This window comes from Diceros bicornis, chromosome 17 (genome assembly GCF_020826845.1).
Source record: "Diceros bicornis minor isolate mBicDic1 chromosome 17, mDicBic1.mat.cur, whole genome shotgun sequence".
NCBI classification, from domain to species: Eukaryota; Metazoa; Chordata; class Mammalia; order Perissodactyla; family Rhinocerotidae; genus Diceros; species Diceros bicornis.
This window is the reverse complement of record NC_080756.1, coordinates 31,983,778-31,998,952: the sequence shown is the minus strand read 5'-3', so window position 1 is coordinate 31,998,952 and position 15,175 is coordinate 31,983,778. Positions and strand designations below refer to the sequence as shown.

The window sequence follows — 15,175 nt, the reverse complement described above, 5'->3', positions numbered from 1 at the left end:
GCACTTCATGTGCTCATCTGCAATTCAGAGATAACAGTTATGAATATGTATGTACAAATAGCATAGCATCAATATAAGCAGAGCCCTTAAAGCAAAAGTTAAGGTACACAGAAGTAGATAGAGACACATTAGTGGCAGGATACTTTAATTCACCCCCTCAGTCCATAACAAAGCACACAAAAAAAGAAAAGGATATAGTAGACATAAATAACAATAATTAATAAGGTAGAGCTAATTGATATATGTCGAATTCCGTGATTCTGAAAACAAAGAATATACCTCCTATTTATATTCCCAATTAAAAAGGACATCGCGATAATTTCCAAAAAGATAAAATATTACAACAACTTTCTCTAGTAGCGATGCAATAAAATGAGAAGGCAATAGCATAACGAGGAATCAAAAGCCCCTACCCGCTTGGAAATAAAACACCTCACATTAAACAGCTCTTGGGCCTAAGAGGAAAATCCAAATGGAATTGAAAACTATTTAGAAAACAACAATAATAAAAATGTTACATATCAGAACCTATGTGATACTGCTAAAGAGGAAATGTTCAGAGGAAACATTATATTTTAAATACTTTCATAACATGCCACAATAGCAGATATATTGACGTGGTTTTGTTCAGAATAGATAGAGATTGTACTAGGAGATTCCAAAAACCTACTACATATGTAAATATACTATTTAATAAGCAAAAATCACTTGCAGCAAAATTATAATCCAAAAATTAGTGGAGTTCTACGAATCAAAGTGTCTTTCAAACTCTTCTGGTATCAAAGCAAAAATGCAAGTCTGCACATTAGCAAGGCATGACTTTATTAAGGGAGACTACTTCAATAGGGAGACACTCAAAAACTAAGCCAGAAACTTCTCTGAGAAGGAGTGGGCAAGCAAAGCTTTTATATGTAGAGACCAGGACAGGTGGCAGTGGAAAGAGGAAGGAGTGTACTAAAATTGCTGGGGGGGTTCTTGAACTTAACGAACTGTGTCGAGTATTGCAAAAACAGGAACATCAGGGCAGGAAATTGTAGTCGGTGGTTAGGCACATGGGGTGGAGTTTGGGTCTGAGATGGGGCAAACAAGTTACAGTGCAGAGAGTCTGCATAAAGTTCAGGGCCTATCTGTCCTTTAGCTGATCAAAATTATGTCAAGCACGAAGTTTGACCAGCCTGGTCAATGGCTATCAGTGCCTGCTGAAATGATTTTGGTTTCTAAGCAGATATAAATTGCATATATTCCAGATCATGCTGATACAAACATATCCTAGAATCCAGCACTACAAATATTCCAAACTCGGTCTTATCCACGGGTGAAGAAATCACAAAGCAGCTAGAAAATTTCAGTATATTAACCAATAAGAAAGAATGAAAACAAATGGAGTAAGCATCCAAATGAAGGTAAATAAAGATCAGCAAATAAATCTAAGAAGGCAGAGAGAAGAGATTAAAAAAAAAAAAAGTAGAAACTACTTAATTGAAAACAAAAAATGGTAGAAATCAATAACCCAAGAGCTGGGTGCCTAAAAAAAATAAACTTTTAACTAAGTTAATTAAGAAAAAAAGCAAAAATAGACTTGATGCAATAATTTGGAAATTCTAGATGAAATGGATTCTTTTCTAAGAAGCTGTAATTTACCAAAACTAATCTCAAAAGAAACAGAAAGTCTAAACAAATCAATTACCATAAAAGAAAGTACAAAGAGCTATCCCCCCAAAAAGCACCAGGGGCTTCTCGTAGATGGTTATGCTGCACCTTTAAGGAATGGATAGTTTCAAAATTATTTAATTTATTCTGGCACATAGAGAAAGAAAGAAACCTTCTAAATTCTTTATATGAAGCAGAATAATTTTGATACTAAATTTGACAAAGACTATAGGGAAAAAAACTGCCCATTAATCTCACTTATAAATATTGCTGAAATAATACTAAATAAAATATTAGGAAAAGGAATCCTGCAATATCTTAAAAGAATAACATGACAAAATGGGGTTTATTTCAGGAACACAAGAATGATTAAATATTTGGACATATATTTTATGAATAGATCTAAGGAAGATCAACTCTATAGACTTTGAAAAAGAATTTGATAAAAACTTTTAATGTCTACTTTTGAATCAAAAATGTTCATAATACCCACTTACACCAATGGATAGATCATGCAGACAAAAAGTCAATACAGAAACAGCAGACTTAAATGAAAAACTGGACAAGATGGACCTAGTAGACATATACAGAGCACTCCATCCAAAAACAGCTGACTACACATTCTTCTCAAGCACGCATGGAACATTCTCAAGGATAGACCATATGTTGGGAAACAAAGTAAGCCTCAATAAATTTAAGAAGATTGAAATCATAACAGCATCTTTTCAGACCATAATGCCATGAAACGGGAAATCAACTACGAGAAAAAAACTGGGAAAGTGACAAAGATGTGGAGATTAAACAACATGCTACTGAATAAGCAATGGATCATTGATGAAATTAAAGGAGAAATCAAAAAATATCTGGAAACAAACGAAAATGAAAATACACCATACCAAATCATATGGGATGCAACAAAAGCGGTCCTGAGAGGGAAACTCATAGCGATACAAGCCCACCTTAACAAACAAGAAAAAGCCCAAATAAGCAACCTTAAATTACACCTAACAGAACTAGAAAAAGAAAAACAAACAAAGCCCAAAGTCAGCAGAAGGAGAGAAATAATAATAATCAGAGCAGAAATAAATGAAATTGAGACCAAAAAAAACAGTAGAAAGGATTAATGAAACAAAGAGTTGGTTCTTTGAGAAGATAAAAAAAATTGACAAACCCTTAGCTAGACTTATTAAGAAAAAAAAGAAAAGGCTCAAATAAATAAAATTAAAAATGAAAGAGGAGAAATTACAACAGATACCACAGAAATACAAAGGATTATAAGAGAATACTATGAGAAATTATATGTCAAAAAATTGGACAATCTAGAACAAATGGATAAATTCTTAGACTCATACAACCTCCCAAAACTGAACCAAGAAGAAATGGAGAATCTGAATAGACCAATCACAAGTAAAGAGATTGAAATAGTAATCAAAACCCTCCCAAAAAATAAAAGTCCAGGACCAGATGGCTTCTCTGGTGAATTTTACCAAACATTCAAAGAAGATTTAATACCCATCCTTCTCAAACTATTCCAAAAAATAGAGGAAGATGGAACACTTCCTAACTCATTCTAGGAGGCCAACATCACCCTGCTACCAAAGCCAGACAAAGACAATACAAAGAAGGAAAATTACAGGCCAATATCACTGATGAACACAGATGCAAAAATCCTCAACAAAATATCGGCAAACCGAATACAGCAATACATTAAAAAGACCATACCGGGCTGGCCCGGTGGCTTAGCGGTTAAGTGTGTGCGCTCCGCTGCTGGCAACCCGGGTTTGGATCCCGGGCGCACACCGATGCACCGCTTCTCTGGCCATGCTGAGGCCGCGTCCCACATACAGCAGCTAGAAGGATGTGCAACTATGACATAGAACTGTCTACTGGGGCTTTGGGGGGAAAATAAATAAATAAATAAAATCTTTAAAAAAAAAAAATAAAAAGACCATACACCATGATCCAGTTGGATTTATACCAGGGACACAGGATGGTTCAACATCTGCAAATCCATCAACGTGATACACCACATCAACAAAACAAAGAATAAAAACCACGTGGTCCTCTCAATAGATGCAAAGAAGGCATTTGACAAGATAGAACATTCATTTATGATAAAAACTCTTAACAAAATGGGTATAGAAGGAAAGTAACTCAACATAATAAAGGGTATCTATGACAAAGCCACAGCCAACATCATACTCGACAGGGAAAGGCTGAAAGCCCTTCCTCCGAGAACAGGAATGAGACAAGGTTGCCCACTCTCACCACTCTTATTCAACATAGTACTGGAGGTTTTGGCCAGAGCAATTAAGCAAGAAAAAGAAATAAAAGGAATCCAAATAGGCAACGAAGAAGTGAAACTCTCACTATTTGCAGATGACATGATTTTAATATTTTTTTTTTTTAAGATTTATTTATTTATTTTTTCCCCCCAAAGCCCCAGTAGATAGTTGCATGTCATAGCTGCACATCCTTCTAGTCGCTGCATGTGGGACGCGGCCTCAGCATGGCCGGACAGGCGGTGCGTTGGTGCGCGCCCGGGATCCGAACCCGGCCCGCCAGCAGCGGAGCGCGCACACCCAACCGCCAAGCCACGGGGCCGGCCCGACATGATTTTATATATAGAAAACCCTAAAGAATCCATTGGAAAACTATTAGAATAATCAACAACTACAGCAAAGTCACAGGGTACAAAATCAATCTACAAAAATCAGTTGCATTTCTGTATGCTAATAATGAACTAACAGAAAGAGAGCTCAAAAAGATAATACCATTTACAATCACATCAAAAGAATAAAATATCTAGGAATAAATCTTACCAAGGAGGTGAAAGACCTATACAATGAAAACTACAAAACATTATTGAAAGAAATCGATGATGACATAAAGAAATGGAAAGACATCCCATACACATGGATTAGAAGAATAAATGTAGCTAAAATGTCTATATTACCTAAAGCAATCTACAGATTTAATGCAATCCCAGTCAGAATCCCAATGACATTCTTCACAGAAATAGAAAAAAGAATACTAAAATTCATATGGGGCAACAAAAGACCCCAAATAGGTAAAGCAATCCTAAGAAAAAAGAACAAAGCTGGAGGCATCACAATCCCTGACTTCAAAACATACTACAAAGCAACAGTAATCAAAACAGCATGGTACTGGTATAAAAACAGACACACAGATCAATGGAACAGAATTGAAAGCCCAGAAATAAAACCACACATATACGGACAGCCAATTTTCAACAAAGGAGCTAAGAACATACAATGGAGAAAGGAATGTCTCTTCAATAAATGGTGTTGGGAAAACTGGACAGCCACATGCAAAAGAATGAAAGTGGACCATCTGCTATCACCATTCACAAAAATTAACTCAAAATGGACCGAAGACCTGAAGGTGAGACCTGAAACTATAAAACTCATAGAAGAAAATATAGGCAACATACTATACGACATTGGTCATAAAGGAATCTTTTCGGATGCCATGCCTATCCAGACTAGTGAAACTAAAGAAAAAATAAGCAAGTGGGACTTTATCAGATTAAAGAGCTTCTACAAGACAAATGAAACCAGAATCAAAATGAACAGACAACCCACCAGCTGGGAGAAAATATTTGCAAAACATACATCTGACAAGGGGTTGATCTCCATAATATATAAAGTACCTGCACAACTGAACAACAAAAAAAAACAAACAACCTGGTCAAAGAATGGGCAGAGGAAATGAACAGACACTTCTCCAAAGAAGATATACAGATGGCCAATAGGCACAAGAAAAGGTGTTCAACATCACTAATCATCAGGGAAATGCAAGTCAAAACAACACTAAGATATCACCTCACGCCCGTTAGAATGGCTATAATCACCAAGACAAAAAACAACAAATGTTGGAGAGGATGTGGAGAAACAGGAACCCTCATACACAGCTGATGGGAATGCAAACTGGTGCAGCCTCTATGGAAAATGGTATGGAGATTCCTCAAAAAATTAAAAATAGAAATACTCTATGAGTCAGCTACCCCACTACTGGGAATCTATCCAACAAACCCGAAATCAACAATCCAAAGAGGCTTATGCACCCCTATGTTCATTGCAGCATTATTCACTATAGCCAAGAAGTGGAAGCAACCCAAGTGTCCCTCGACTGATGATTGGATCAAGAAGATGTGGTATATATATACAATGGAATACTACTCAGCCATAAAAAAGACAAAATCGTCCCATTTGCAACAAAATGGATGGACCTGGAACAGCATTGAAAGCCCAGAAATAAAACCACACATATACGGATAGCTAATTTTCAACAAAGGAGCTAAGAATATACAATGGAGAAAGGAAAGTCTCTTCAATAAATGGTGTTGGGAAAACTGGACACATTTGCAGACGACATGATTTTATATGTAGAAAACCCTAAAGAATCCATTAGAAAACTATTAGAAATAATCAACAACTACAGCATGTTATGTTAAGTGAAATAAGCCAGAAAGAGAAAGACAAACACCGTATGATCTCCCTCATATGTGGAATATAAACCAACACATGGACAGAGAAAACTGTATGGTGGTTACCAGGGGCAATGGGGGTAGGGGGTGGGCACAAGAGGTGAAGGGAGACATGTATATGGTGATGTACAAACAAAAATGTACAACCAAAAATTTCACAATGTTATAAACTATTAAAACATCAATTAAAAAAATAAAAAAAAATGTTAATAATAGAAGACACTTCCTTAACATGAATCTATTTTAACATCCAAGACAGCTTATGTTCAATAGGAAAATATTAGAAGCACTCTCTTTAATAAAAGGTTAAGAAAATGATGACTACTATTTCCACTAACATTCTCCTAGATAATGTAATTATCTTTATAATTTGGGGAAAAACTACAAGTTAAAAAAATACTAAAACTAGGATGCCTGCTCTTGTCAGTTCTATTCAACCTTGTATTGGAGGTTCTAGCCAGGGCAATTAGGCAAGAAAATGAAATAAAAGGCATTTATATTGAAAAAGAAGAAGTAAAACTATCTCTATTTGCAGATGACATAATCCTATATGTATAGGAAATCCTAAAAAATCCACAGATTCATTAGGGTTAATAAATGAGTTCAGCAATGTTGCAGAGATATTAGATCAATATACAAAAATAGTTGTATTTCTATACACTAGTAATAACAATTCAAAAATGAAATTAAGAAAACAATTCCATTCACAATATCATCAAAAATAATAAAATACTTAAATTTAATAAAAGAAGTGGATGACATACTGAAAAAAAACAAAACACCATTGAAAGAAATTAAAGAAGACTTGCAATTAAAAAGATATCTGTGTTCATGTACTGGAACACCTAGTATTGTTAAGATGACAATACTCCCCTAAATTAATCTACTGATTCAATAGAATTCCTGTCAAAATTCCAATAGCCTTTTTTTCAGAAATGGAAAAGTTGGTCCTCAAGTTCATATAAAATTGCAAGGGGCCCTGAATAGCCAAAACAATCTTGAAAAAGAAGTTCAAAGTTGGAGGATTCACACTTTCCCATTTCCAAACTTACTTCAAAGCTACAGTAATCAAGACTGTGTGGTACTGGCATAAGGATAGACATATAGATGAACGGAATGAATTGGGAGTCCAGAAATATCCATACACTTATGGTTAACTAATTTTCAACAAGGGTGTCAAGATAATTCAATGGGGGAAAAATAATCTTTAGCAAATGGTGATACCGAACCAAGCGGGCTCACCTCCTGGTGAGTTAAATAAGACTCTACACCAGTGGAAGTTGCCTCACAAAGTAAAGCGTATTGGCAGCAAATAGGAGGCCATGAGGAATCATTTCCAAAGTCATGGAGTCCCCAAACAAAGTAAAGCAGGAACTTTTATTTGGTTGGGGAACAAATATTCAAAAGGGAGAGGCGGATATTCTCTTACACTGGTTCAGTTGGAGAACATGCTTCTACATAATGAGGCCTAAGCTCCTCCTGGAGAGATCTTTGCATTAAAAATAAGGCAAAGGTCATGGGCATAGCTCTTGTGGTGAGGCATGGTCAGTTTCAGGATGGCTGGTGGTTACATCTCCCTTGAGTGCCTCACTTGGTCAGTTTCAGGATGGCTGGTGATTATATCTCCTTAACATGCAAAAGGAAAAGAAACAACTTGGAAAAACAATTGATTGCTTCCAAACCCACCTTTGAGTTTCTCGAGGCCCCAACTCGGTGACAATGGGTCTGGGACAACTGGATATCTACATATAAAAGAATGAATTTGGAACTCAAGTACCACATACTATATACAAAAATTAACTCAAAATGGATCAAGACCTAAATGTAAGAGCTAAAATTGTAAAACCCATATAAGAAAACATAGATATAAATCCTTGTGACCTTGCATTAGACAATAGTTTCTTAGATATGACACCAAAAGCACCAGCAACAAAAGCAAAAAATAGATAAATTGGACTTTAATAAAATTAAAAATTTTTGTGCTTCAAAGAACACAATCCAGAAAGTGAAATGATAACTTACAGAATGGGATAAGTATTTGCAAGTCATATATCTATCTGATAAGGGATTTGTATCTAGAAAAGATATAGAACTTTAACAACTTAACAATAAAAGACAACCCAACTAAAAAAATGGACAAAGTATTTGAATAGGCATTTCTCCAAAGAAGATACACAAATGGCCAATAAACACATGAAAAGATGCTCAACACCACTAATCATTAGGGAAATGCACATCAAAATTACAATGAGATACCACATCACACCCACTATGATGGCTATAATAATCTTTAAAAAGGACAATAACATGTTGGCGAGAACGTGGAGAAATACATTGCTGGTGGGGAAAAAAGTGGTTCAGAAGCTGTGGAAAACAGTTTGGCAGTTCCTTAAAAAGTTAAACCTAAGAGTTATTATTATGACTGAGCAATTCCTCTCCTAGGTGTATACCTTAGAGAAATGAAAACATATATCCACACAAAATCTTGTACACAAATGTTCATAGCAGCATTATCCATAATATCCACAAAGTGGAAACAACCCAAACGTCCATCAACTGGTGAACAGATAAAAAAATGTGGTATATCCATAAGATGGAGTATAATTTAGCTATAAAAAGGAATGAAGTTCTGGTACATGCTACAACATGGATGAACCTTGAAAACATTATTGAAAAAAACTATATACAAAAGGCCACATATTGTATATGAAATGTCCAGAATAGGCAAATCCATATAGACAGTAGATTAGTAGTTACCAGAGGTTAGGGGGAAGGAGGAATGGGAAATGACTATTAATGGCTATGGGGTTTATTTGGGGTGACAAAAATGTTCTGGAATTAGATAGTGGTGATGGTTGTACAGCCTTGTGAATATACTAAAAATCACTAACTTACACATTTTAAAATGGTGAATTTTATCATATTTTAATGTATCTCAAAAATATTGCCAAGCTTCAAGTTTATCATATAGTAGAGAATTTTTCAAAAAATGAAAAAAATAATTTTGAGGGAATGGAAGTGCTAAATTTATAAATTATTTGCAGATGATATGATTATATACCTGGGAAGTCAGAGAGAAAAACACAGAATTTTATAGATTATAAGAGAATTAAGATGGATTGGTATGAAGTTAATATTCAGAAATCACACTCATTTTCATACAAAGAAAGAATAGCAGTTCGAAAAGATCTAGTTACAATAGCAACAAGAAAGAAGGAACTCCTGGGATCAATCTAACAAGAAATGTGCAAAATCTAAACAAAGAAAACTTCTAACTCATTACTAAGGGAAACAAAAGGTTTGAACAAATGGAAAGGCATAACTTAACATAGGATAGGATGACTCAACATCATCAAACTAAAAATTCTTTCTAAATTAGTGTTCAACACACTCCCCTCATTCTAAGGATTTTTTTTTTAAGAGACAGACTGATTCTAAAGTTTATAAAATTAAAAAACCCGAACATGTTTGATCAAGAAGAGAAATGACAGAGAACTAGTCAAGCCAGAGAGTAAAGCCTGTTTTAAAGCTGTAATTATAGCTGCATGGAGCTAGAGCCTAAACAGACAGACATAGCAATAGAGCAGAATGGAGTCCAGAAATAGACCCAACTCCATGAATGAATATATAATCAAGTGATTTATTAAAGCACTAGGGTAAAAGTGAACTATGCAATGCATATTTGAGGACAACTGGATAGTCATCTTAGAAAAAAAAAGCTGTTGGATCCATGTCTCACACCCTAATCAAGATAGATCTTAGGTAATCCAAGATTAAAATAGAACAAAAATGCAGTTATCAAAGTAATAGAATAAATCATTGCATAAATTTAAATATAATTTCCTAGAAGCTCAAAAGCTGCTAAAGAAAAGCTTGAGAAATGCAATCCCATATTTTAAAAAATCCTGCGTGGAAAAAGTTACCCTAAACTAAGTTGAAAAGGCAGTGGCAACTTGAGGAAAATCATTTGATACAGTATCACAAAGGGCTAATTATCCTAATATAAAAGAGCACCTAAAATAACTAAAGAAAAAAACAACTCATTACAAAAATAGACAAATCATGTGACCAGGCAATTCAGAGAAAAGGTAATACTGATGCCTCGAACATATGGAAACAATGTTAACTTCACTCGCAATAGAATGCAAGTTAATGTCCCACTGAGAGATCATTTTTGAACTCTCTGATTAGCAAAGAAAATATATTTGATAATGTAATGTGTCGCTGAGCCTATGGGAAACCAGGCATTATTTATTTCCGTGAATGGGTAAATTGTCCTCCATGAAGAGTGATTTGGGCAGTAACTTTAAAAGTTACAAAATTCACATACCTTTTGACTCAGCAATTATGTTTCTAGGAATTTGTCCTACAGATAGATACAAATGAGTATGAACTGACATTTGTGCAGTTATTTGTTATTTCAAATGCATATGAATTGACATTTGTATAAAGTTATTTATTAAGACTTTGTTTGTAATTTGAAAAATATCTTTGTGTCCATTCAAGAATTCTCGGGGCCAGCCCTGTGGCGCAAACGGTTAAGCGCACGTGCTCTGCTGCAGCGGCCCGGGGTTCGCTGGTTTGGGTCCCGGGCGTGCACCAACACACCGCTTGGCAAGCCATGCTGTGGCGGCGTCCCGTATAAAGTGGAGGAAGATGGGCATGGATGTTAGCCCAGGGCCAGTCTTCCTCAGCAAAAAAAGAGGATTGGCAGATGTTAGCACAAGGCTGATCTTCCTCACAAAAAAAAAAAAAAGTTTCTCTGCAACTGTAAAAAAGAATGAGGCCACTCTTTGTGCACTGATATGGAAGGTTGTCCTAGACATACTGTTGCATGTAACAAGTAAGGTGCAGAAGAGTGTATAGCCTAAACTACTTGTGTAAAAAAAGGGAATTGTGTGTGTGTGTAAGTATTTTCTTGTATATTATAAAATATCTCTGGAAGGATACATAACAAACTGATCAGTACTGGCTAGGGGATGTGGCTGGAGGGAGACCTTTTGCTGTTTGACCTTTTCCAATTTTGAATCATGTGAAAATCATATCTATTTTTTAAATAAACTAAGAATATAAGAGAATTTCTGTAAAAAGTAGTAATCTTAATTTCACATTTATAAACCATGTGTGAACAAAATTACTACTTTGCTTTTTCCTCTGACATGGCCAAACTCTTTTGACCACTTGATGGACCACCAGTTGACCACTTTTTGAGCAATACTGTCCTAGAACTTGAAACATTCAGATCCCAAAATGTCTACCGCAGTTGGGCCCAGTACCTGTATCTATATCCCATTAGGACTAAGTATTAAATTCTTATACCAGAGATTAAATGGAATCTTATTAGAGAAGTTTAGTTCTTAATTCAATAAATATTTGTTGAAAACCTACTAAGTAACATAATGCGTTATGCAGAGATAAATGTATCATGGCTCCTGTTATCAAGAAGCTCACAACCATGTTAAAATACTAAACTATATCCAACTGTATAAAATATGTCCCAAAGACTCCAGCAACACCATGGCTATTGGTTAAAATTGGCTTTTTATAACAGCCCTGTGTGGTGCTGGCCTGGTGGCATAGTGGTTAAGTGCGTGTGCTCCCCTGCAGCGGCCCGGGGTTCGCAGGTTCGGATCCCGGGTGCACACCGACACACCACTTGTCAAGCCATGGTGTGGTGGCGTCCCACATAAAGTGGAGGAAGATGGGCATGGACGTTAGCCCAGGGCCAGTCTTCCTTAGCAAAAAAAAAAAAAAAAAAGAGGAGGATTGGCAACAGATGTTAGCTCAGGGCTAATCTTCCTCATACACACACAAAAAAACAAAAAACACCCCTGTGCTTAGGTTTACATCTGAAAAGATACACATAAAATTGTTATTGGCAATTATCTCTGTTGAGTGGGATTGGTTAGAAGGAGATCAGGGAAGACTTTTACTTCTTTAAATATTTCAAAAATGAAGATGGTGGGACTATGAGTGACTTTCTTTATTTTTAGGGTTTTTGTTTTTCAAATAAAAACAGGAACAAATCAAAAGTTTTAAACAAACACATACTTATTTCTTTATATAATTAAAACAAATTCTCATATACCACTTTCCCGCCTCCCTTCACTTAATAGTTAGTACCAAAACTTGGTACTTTGTGTTTTCCTTGCCCCTTGTTAAGAACACATCTCTTTTTTCTTAAGAAGAATGTGCAATATAGCAAAGGATGAGACCATCACCCCAAATCTGGAACCTAGAAACTGAATTTACTGCTTATTTAAGTAAGGGAAACCTATACTGATCAGACAAAATCTCATTAAGCAAAGCAAACATAGGATTTATGGGAATTGTTTGTCTTGGGAAATATTGGTTACTGAGGCAGGAGTAGTTGAAAACAAGCCTTAGAAGCATGGGTTACAGAAGCTCGTTTCCTGTTACTGAGACATGTTTACTGTAGCAAGTTGTCACTGATCAATTATTAAACAGATTTAAAACCAGCATTGGTGTTTATTTGTTGCCATGGCTATAAAAATATCAGTCTTTTGCTAGGTTTGTGGGGATTTTTTTTATTCTTAAAAAATAAAGGGCCAGGGCCGGCCCCGTGGCTTAGCGGTTGAGTGAGCGCGCTCCGCTGCTGGCGGCCCGGGTTCGGATCCTGGGCGCGCACCGACGCACTGCTTCTCTGGCCATGCTGAGGCCGCGTCCCACATACAGCAGCTGGAAGGACATGCATCTATGACATACGACTATCTACTGGGGCTTTGGGGGAAAAAAATAAATAAATAAAATTATTAAAAAAATAAATAAATAAATAAAGGGCCAGCCCCAGTGGCCTAGTGGTTAAGATTGGGGCACTCTGCTTCAGCAGCCCAGGTTTGGTTCCCGGGCACAGACCTATACCACCCATCTGTCAGTGGCCATGTTGTGGCAGAGGCTCACATACAAAAAGAGGAAGATTGGCAACAGATGTTAGATCAGGGCTAATCTTCCTCACCAAAAAAAAAAAAAAAAAGGGATGTCTCTTTTTGCCTGTCCTTGATGAAAAAACTAGAGGTGTCTTGCACTGAGAAGAAGCAATTTTCTTAGACTTATAATTTGTTATTAAAAGGCCTTAATATAGTGTATTAGTTTTCTATTGCTGCTGTAACTGATTACTGTAAGTTTAGTGGCTTAAACAACACACATTTATTATCTTATGGTTTGGTAGGCTAGAAGTCTGACACAGGCCTTACTAGGCTAAAATCACGGTGTTGGAAGGGCTGCGTTCCTTTCTTTTTCCAGCTTCTAGAGATTGCCCACATTCCTTGACTCATCGCCCCCTTCGTCCGTCTTCCAAACCAGCAATACAGCATTCTTCTGACCCTGGTTTTGTTGTCACATCTCTTTCTCCAATCCTCCCCTCTGCCTCCCTCTTTTACTTATAAGGACGTTTATGATTATACTGGGTCGACCTGGATAATCCAGGCTACTCTCCCCACCTGGAGGTCCTTAACTTAATCCTGGCTGCAAAGTCCCTTTTGCCATGTAAGGTAATGTATTTACAGGTTTCAGGGATCAGGATATGGACATCTTTAGGGAGCTGTTATTCTACCTACCATACATGGAAATGGGATTGATAAATATATCAGTTAGGATTGCACTTGACTGCTTAAAGAAGTAAAAGATCTCTTTGTCTCGTGCACCAGGAAGTCTGGAGATTCCTGTCTAGCTCTCTACCATACTCAGCAATGACTGCTAAGCCTCAGGCATCACACGTGTCTGGGCAAGAAGAATGACGTGGAAGAGGCAGCACCAGAAAATTCCAGTTTACATTTCTTTAACCAGAAATGAGTCACTGGGGCCACTCCTACTCACAAGGAAATCTGAGAAGGTAAGTTTTTGGCTTTCCTGCTTCTCTAAAAAAGGAAGGAAAATTGAAATAAGGGTTGGAATGAGTGATAGAGGCGCTAACCTACAGATGACTGCAACTAGGTGAATTTAACAAAGAACTTTAATTATCTGGTTACTGAAGAGCAGGTACCGAGTGTAGGAATTTTATTGGACTGCTTGCTACATGTATTACTCAATATCTGTTGGCCCTAGGTTCAATATTGATAAAAAGACTCACAAGTTACAGTATGTTCCCCACACCGGTTTACTTAGCTTTAAAAGACAGACAGTAAACAATGCCCATGGCCAAACAGCAGAGACCTTCTGACATCTGGCAATAGGTTAGGTACAGCTTCCACTCTCCTCCACTCCTCAGGGCTCAGTCACAAGAGACGAGGTTGAACCCGGTGCACACAACTTCACCTTAGGGCACCCTTTCTATTCCCTACCTGTGTGTATCCCACGCTTGTTGCACAGCCTTTCTAGGAATAAGTGCCAAGTCACATCACGTGCCTCCCCGTGCAGCTGCAACTCATCAGTCAGAGATTTCACAATAAATGCTTCCATAAACCAGGTGCAATCTGACCTGCTAACATTCCACATTTATCTTACTTTGCTACATTCTGGAGAGCAGAGTGGCAAGAGGGCAAATCTAAGGTCATATCCCCAGGGTTCCTGGGGTAAAAGGTCAGATCAGCTGAAAACCCTTTTCTTGCAGCTACCAGGTACTTAATAAATATTGTCCCTTTCTTCCTCTTGAATTCAGAATCAGCTGAGAGATACAGAAGTCAACAGATGAAGGTCAAAATATTACCTTAATAAAGCCGACTGGAAGACATGGCCAAGTGGGCATGCTCACGCTTTTCTCAGACTTATCCACTAGTCACTGGCCCAGTTGAATAACACAGGCTTCCCAGTAGAGACAGGTCCATGGAGGAGAGCAGACCCACTCTCTGCAAGACAAGGGTCTAGAAAGGGTAGGGGAAGGGCTGAGCTGTTTATTCTCCCCAACTCACGTGTCCAACTAGTCACTCCTATTCCCCTGGGGAGGAGTAAATAAGGAATGGGGAGAGGCTCAGTGATTCTCAGTCCTCCTGGCAGTTTGAGGTCACCCAGGGAATAAATGTGCAGCCAGAGTAGAGAACCACTGGGCTAGCCAAAGTT

The 15,175-nt window shown here is 37.2% G+C and overlaps 1 long non-coding RNA gene across 1 annotated transcript in view; it reads right to left on the bottom strand.

The window, feature by feature from the left end:
• LOC131416209 (uncharacterized) overlaps positions 1–14,906 on the bottom strand; it is a 35,285-nt gene extending 20,379 nt beyond the window's left edge. The window contains exon 1 of the long non-coding RNA XR_009222559.1: positions 14,826–14,906. This is a non-coding gene — a long non-coding RNA (uncharacterized LOC131416209). The remainder of the gene's footprint in view (positions 1–14,825) is intronic.
• Positions 14,907–15,175: the final 269 nt, after the last annotated feature.